Below are 7875 nucleotides of genomic sequence, written 5' to 3'. Positions count from 1 at the left end.
TTAGACACAATACATTAGTCTTAAAAACAATGTACTAAGTCTAGAAACATACCTTTAATCTTGATTTGCACTTCTTGAGTCCTTGGCACAATTTAACACTTAAGCACTTGTGTTTGACACTTAATCACCAAAATACTTAGATATGGCCCAAGGGCACATTTCCCTTTCAGCTGTCCGGTGCACACCGGACCGTCCGGTGCGCCATGTCCGGTGCGCCATCTTCGGAAGCTCCAACGGCTACTTTTAACTGCTAGTACACGTGGCATGTCTGGTGCACCACCGGACAGTCCGGTGCACCTGTCTGGTACGCCGCAGAAAGCTGCAGAACTGCTTTCCAACGGCTATATTTGAGTTGGGGCCTATATAAACTTCACCCAACCGGCCATTTGGAGGTGTGGGAGCCCAAGCAACATACCAAGGCATATTGTAGACATTTCCAAGTGCTCAAACATCCAAGTGCTTAATAGAATCACTCGGTGATTAGCGTAGGTGCTTTGCGAAGTGCTTAGGTTAGTTAGACCGCATTAGTGCTTGCTCCAGGTGAATCCTAGTTAGTTGAGTGAGTTTAGACAAACCACACAACCCCTTGGCTCTTGCGCGGGCCATTGTGATTGTACTGAGTGGGGCGAGAGTCTTGCGAGACCGTGACAACCGTGTTTGTGTCACGACCGCCACCGTGTACCGGAGGGAACGAGGCCCGCGGTGTTTCGGCCAGAAGCTCGATAGTGGAGACGACGGGGAGCGTCCGAGAGGAGCCAGAAGCGGAGCACCACTTGCGTGTGGAGAAGGCCCGCGACTCTCTACAGAGTTACTCGATCGAGATGCTTAGCCCTCGCGTGGGCTTCCCTTTGCGTAGGGGCACCAACGAGGATTAGTCGGGACCTTGCGCGGTTCCGGATAACTCAGTAAAAATACCGGCGTCATCCACGAGAGTTTGCTTCTCTACTTTTCTCTTTAAGTTTCCACATTTATATTAAGCATTTAAGTTTCAATCTTGTATTCATGCTTATATAGTGTAGATTGAAACTTAGACATTGCGGTAGAGATAGCAACACTTAGACAAAACCTAGTTTGCACATTCTAGTTTGATTATTTGCATAGGTTTTGCTCTAAGGATTTATTTGTGGCCTAGTTTAGCGAAAGTTTTAGGAGTCCTAATTCACCCCCCCTCTTAGGCGTCACTCGTTTCCTACAAGTGGTATCAGAGCCTGGTTTGGCTCATTTGAAACGCTTTAGCTTCACCGCTAAAAGAGCCAACGCTTTTTAGAGGAAGGGATGGATACCCATAGGCCACCACACTTCGACGGCACTAACTTCCCATATTATAGTTCTAGAATGGCTTGTTACCTAGAGGCCGTTGATTTAGGTGTTTGGCGAGTCACTCGTGACGGGATGAAACCCCCCAAGAATCCCGAGAAACCCACCACGAGTGAGGAAAAAGAAATTCATTTAAATGCTAGAGCCAAAAATTGCTTGTATGAATCTCTTAGCATGGATATTTTTAATCAAGTATTTACCTTGAAAACTGCTAATGAGATTTGGCTAAAATTGCATGAGCTCCATGACGGCACATCAAATGTCCGTGAGCAAAAACATTGCCTAGTCTTAAATGAGTATAATTCTTTTGCTATGAGAGATGGTGAGCTTGTTAGAGACATGTATTCTCATTTAAATCTAATCATCAATGAGCTCAACTCTATAGGCATAAATAAGCTAGGTGATGCGGACATTGTAAGGAAGATTATGTCCCTGCTACCACAACGAAGATATGGGAGCATCATCACCATCCTTCACAACATGGAGGACTTGAGTACCATGACCCCGACCATTGTGATTGGGAAAATTGCGGCTTTTGAGATGTCACGAAAAATGTGTCGGGGAGAGGAGCCAACTTCCTCAAGGCCATATGATTTTGCATGTGATGAAAGGAAGGGTAAAAAGAAGGCTCCCCTCCTAGTTCCTCAAGTGAAGAAGAGGAAGAAGAAGAAAGTGATGATAATGAAGATAGTCGATCGTGCACATCATCCTCCGAGGACGAAGAAACAATCTGACGCGTCGGAAAGGTAATGAGGATGATCCGCAAGATTAATCTAATGGGTGTGCCCCTGCAGGTCGAAGATCTTCTCTTTAACATTGACAGGAAAAAGCAAAGAAAGAGAGGGTGCTTCGCATGCGAGGAGAAGGGCCACTTCAGGGACAACTGTCCAACTATGGCCGAACCCAAAAAGGAGAGGAGCAAAGGCAAGGCGCTAACAAGTGTCAGAACTTGGGATGATTCTTCAAGTGATGATGAACCTCCAAGGACACGTAGCCACCGGTCCTCATCACGCTCATCACGGTCATCACACAAATGCCTTATGGCAAGAGGTAACAAAAGCATTCCATCTTCTAGTGATGAAAGTAGTAGTGATGATGAAGGTGAGGGAAAGCCCTCCGTAGATGAGCTAGCGGAAGTCGTTAATTTTTTTCAGGATGTTTGCACTAAGCAAAAAGCTCAACTTAAAACTTTGAAAAATAAGTTGATTAGCTCCCAAAATGATTATAAAGATTTGCTAGAAAAATGTGAAACTTTTGCAAATTTAAATAGTGAGCTGTCAACTAAAATTGAGCTATTAGAGTCTAGTGCTCCATCCGCTGCTACCGATGATGGCCTTATTAAAAAGAATGAAAAACTTAAGACTAAGTTAGCTAGCTCTCAAGAAGCTATTGAAAATTTGCTAGGGAAAATGGAAATTCTTAGCATACACAACAATGAGCTAACTACTAAGCTAGAAAACATTGGTAGCACCCCAGAAGTATCTTTGATTGAAATACCTGAAATTATTAAGAAAGATGCTTCTACTTCCTGCTTTGATTTAATTGATGATTCTAATCCCTGCAATCAAGTTATTGTTAAGAATGTTATTATAGAAACCTGTTCTGACGAGATTGCAAAGGAAAATGAGCAATTAAAGCAAGAAGTGGCTCGCCTTGGAAAAGCCTTGTATAACAAGAAAGGCAAAGCCAAACAAATCCGACCTCCACAGGATAACACCACTGCGGGAGTGAACAAGCCTATGGATGGTGAAAATGTAATTTGTAGATTATGCCACAAGGAAGGCCACAACTCTTTCCAATGCAAGGCGATGACCGGGGATAAGCAAAGGCAAAAGCTCAAGCAAAAGCCATCAAGCAAAATCTTCAACACCTACATCAAAAAGGTGGACAAAAAGGCTGCTACACCATATTTGATCAAGAATAAAAAGAATGGAAAGGTGATAGCAATCAAGGCCAACAAGCAAGCCAACAAAGGAAAGGGGGCCAAACGCATCTGGGTGCCAAAGGAAATAATTTCAACCATGAAAAGCACAAAAAAGGTTTGGATCCCGAAAGGGAAGTGAGTGGACCGAAGGTCATACGGGAAATTTGGTGACTTGGCTAATTTGGGATGTATATCATGGGATACATCATATTAGATCAAATTTATTGTCAAGTGTATTAGTGAATATTTTGGACCCAAATTTCCTCACCTATGACTAAGGTAACTAGATTTATTGCATTCCTTATTTTTAGATATGTGTATCTATTTTTCCTTGTATCTAGTTTTACCTCTCATGCCTAGTATTACAATTTGTACTTACTTTTACTTAAACGCATGCATACTAGGTAAATCACATGGTAGGACTGCTTGTTTTCAATTCATACACTTAAGCAAACCTACATGGTTTAAAATGTGTATTTAAGCACGTCACATAGCTTCTTTATCACTCCATAGTAAATGATACATCAATTAATAATTTTAAATGCTACAGGTAAAACACTCATATTCTACAAGTTGTATCATTTAACTTATATGTGCCAAAGTTCGAATTATAGATAATTTGCCCCTCTTAATATCAAATCAAAGTGCATGTCTCCTACAAGTATTCAAAACTTGTATGCACAAATCCAGTGGGAGGTTACTCTATAATCTAAGACTTTGAGACTAACACCTTTTCAAGTCTATTTTTATGTGATAGTCTCATTGTAAGGAAAATGAAGTCCCCGAAGAATGACAACAAACTTCCACTGCAAAATCTACAAGAACTTTCATGTCTCACAAGCCTGCCATTGGTTTTCAATTGGTTCGCCATTGACTTTCGATTAGTATCTTTGAGACTACATTAAGTATCATTTACATGTCTTCTTCAATATTTGATTAGACTATATTTCATATCTTATACTTCCCATGTTGCTATAAATGCATATACTATTAACTCATATTTTGTTACCTATGCATAAGGGAAGTTAGTCTATTCAAATTATGTCTTGCACCTCTATTTCTCACATGTTTTTTCCTAAGTAGAAGATCTCTGTCAGGGGGAGTTTTTCTTCGTCTCTAAAGGGGGAGAAAATTCTTTCTAAAGGAGAACACTCATTTAGGGGGGTAATCTTTTAGTGCTTCTATTGATATTAATTGGTAATTCTTTAGAGAGGGCAAGTCTTATTTGCTTCTTATATGCTTTTAATGTCTTCCTTTTCGGTGGTTGATGCCAAAGGGGGAGAAGTTGTAGGGACCAAAGCAATGAAAATGTTATCAAACACCAAACACCACCAAATTAAAATTTTGACCTTTCAAGTGGTTTTTGTATTTTTGTCTGAAATAGGAAGTAAGTGAATTATGGAGTTAGGGGGAGGCTTAAGTCCATAATCTCACATTATGAGGACAAACATGCATCCTAGCAAGTAGATTGTATATTTATATTCAAATGTTTGTAATATTTGCTTGCTTTGGTTGTGTTGTCATCAATCATCCAAAAGGGGGAGATTGTAAGGAAAATGGACCCCGGGCCATTTGGCTTAATAGATTTTAGTGTTTGATGATTAACACAACCTGTGAACTAATGTATTTTCCAAGTGTTTTTGTGTTGTAGTTCACAGGATACAAAGTGGATTGGACTGAGGCTCTGAGGATGCAACACCTCAAAGAAGACATTATAATACCCATATAAGACATTGCAAAGTCATATTTAAGACACTTTATACATGCTAAGAGTCCAACACATCAAGAAGTAGAAGTGAGATACAAAGATGCAAAACAAAAGTGAACTTGACAAAGTTGAGAGGAAGGGCTGACTGAATTGGAAGTGTTTCACAAACTCAAATCTACTAAAACTGATATGGCTTCAACTATGAGATGTAGATAATTTTATAAGCTTTCCAAAAAGTCCAAGATCATCAAAATCGGAGTTCGGAGCTAAAAGTTATGCCCACAATACGAAGTCGGAATTGCTGAAAAAACAAGAGTAGCATATGGGATGTCCGGTGCACACCGGACTGTCCGGTGTGCCAAATTTGCTCAAACTGGTATGCTTCAACTATGGGATGTATAGAATTTCATAAGCTTTCCAAAAAGTACAAGATCATCAAAATCGGAGTTTGGAGCTAAAAGTTATGGCCAAAATACGACAAGCGAGCACGGGCTGTCCGGTGCACACCGGACCGTTCGGTGCGCCATCTTCGAAAGCTCCAACGACTACTTTTAACGGCTAGTACACATGGCATGTTCGGTGCACCACCAGACAGTCCGGTGCACCTGTCCGGTGCGCCCAGAAAGCTGCAGAACTGCTTTCCAACGGCTATATTTGAGTTGGGGCCTATATATACTTCACCCAACCGGCCATTTGGAGGTGTGGGAGCCCAAGCAACATACCAAGGCATATTGTAGACATTTCCAAGTGCTCAAACATCCAAGTGCTTAATAGAATCACTCGGTGATTAGCATAGGTGCTTTGCGAAGTGCTTAGGTTAGTTAGACCGCATTAGCGCTTGCTCTAGGTGAATCCTAGTTAGTTGAGTGAGTTTAGACAAACCACACAACCCCTCGGCTCTTGCGCGGGCCATTGTGACTGTACCGAGTGGGGCGAGAGTCTTGCGAGACCGTGACAACCGTGTTTGTGTCACGACCGCCACCGTATACCGGAGGGAACGAGGCCCGCGGCGTTTCGGCCGGAAGCTCGATAGTGGAGACGACGGGGAGCGTCCGAGAGGAGCCGGAAGCGGAGCACCACTTGCGTGTGGAGAAGGCCCGTGGCTCTCTACGAAGTTACTCGATCGAGGTGCTTGGCCCTCGCGTGGGCTTCCCTTTGCGTAGGGGCACCAACGAGGATTAGTCGGGACCTTGCGCAGTTCCGGATAACTCGGTAAAAATACCGGCGTCATCCACGAGAGTTTGCTTCTCTACTTTGCTCTTTAAGTTTCCACATTTATATTAAGCATTTAAGTTTCAATCTTGTATTCATGCTTATATAGTGTAGATTGAAACTTAGACATTGCGGTAGAGATAGCAACACTTAGACAAAACTTAGTTTGCACATTCTAGTTTGATTATTTGCATAGGTTTTGCTCTAAGGATTTATTTGTGGCCTAGTTTAGCGAAAGTTTTAGAAGTCCTAATTCACCCCCCTCTTAGGCGTCACATGTTTCCTACAGGTTCGATTAGTAAACATAATAGAGAAGAATTTTTGCTGATTACTTTGTCGTTGATTTTGTATAAACTGAACCAATCAAAATAAGTTGTGTACAAGTACATTCCACTATCACCATTTTGTATCTAATTTTATAACAACTGTGATCAATTTCCAATGGTGATAATTAATAAGTTGTTTTTCTCACTACGTTTCTAAATAGTAGTTCTGATTACAAGTGAGGAACTCAGGATGATTTATGTCCTAGCAATAAGCAATAAGTACAGTGCCTCTAATGGTCATTTCATTAGATTTATTATATGCAAAAATTATAAAGAACAAGGTTCGTTAAAAAGAATTTTTGTTTTGTTGATTACTTGTCATTTCTTATTAGCTATTTACGTGCATCTGTAAGAACATGGGCGTTCACATCCTCCGTTCCTTGTACATTGTGATCCGAGTCGAGGAGATCCTGAAGCCACTTGTGGAAATCAAGGATTCCTATTTCTTTAGTGAGACATTTGCAGTTCATTTTGTCTGAATTAAACAACATTTGCAGTTGAGGTTAACTGAAATACGTGATTTTGTATAAACTGAACCAATGGAAACCAATTTTATTAGGCTACTTAGTAGCAGGGATATAAATTAATATAAATAATGGAAGTTGTTAACTTACATGAACTACTGTGTTGAATTCATGTTCATTTTAGCCGTGTCTACACCTGTTAACTACCCATTTGTCTATACAACTCAGTGCAGTTCATAGTCTGAACTAAGGTATCACCATTTTGTCTTAATTATTGTGTACAAAACTAATGAAACATGATTATGTTTATGCAAACGAGTGAGCGTAGTCTCATAAAATATCATGAACAACATCCAAAACTAATCCATCTTTTCACGAGGTCTTGCGTTTCTGTAGTAGCCAGCTGTCCTTTCTGAACCCTCTCATGCATTGAACCCTCTCATCTGTTGTTATGTTTGTACAGTGGTGTTGTATGAGTGCAAAATCAACGGCCTTCCTTCACGGCGCTTTTAGTGGAGACCTACTACAGGTACGTACAGTTAGCAACCCTATTACTTGTACACTTCATAAAAACATAAATGAAATCTGACCTCTCTCAGGGCTTAAAGTTAGACACAACTAGATCAATTTCAGATCGTCTATCTTCCTTGAGTTATTGTTTGTTTTATTGAGTTTAGAATCAGCATCGTCATAGTCAGTAGCCCAAAATCACGTCGCAAACCTCACTGTCACACTTAATCCTATGCTTCTCAATCCTACATTTTTCCAATTTTTCATACTGAAACCTAGGTGGATGTTTTCTTTATTTCAATTGGGTAATGGAGGTGGATAACAATTGTATTTTCCAACTTGTACTCCATCTTCTTAGGGCAGTTGAAGTCTGTAACATATCAAAGCATAGATTTTTTAGTATGCTTCTTCATG

Source organism: Zea mays, chromosome 4 (assembly GCF_902167145.1).
Source record: "Zea mays cultivar B73 chromosome 4, Zm-B73-REFERENCE-NAM-5.0, whole genome shotgun sequence".
Lineage (NCBI taxonomy): Eukaryota > Viridiplantae > Streptophyta > Magnoliopsida > Poales > Poaceae > Zea > Zea mays.
The sequence above is the reverse complement of the archived record's forward strand: the minus strand, read 5'-3'. Positions refer to the sequence as shown.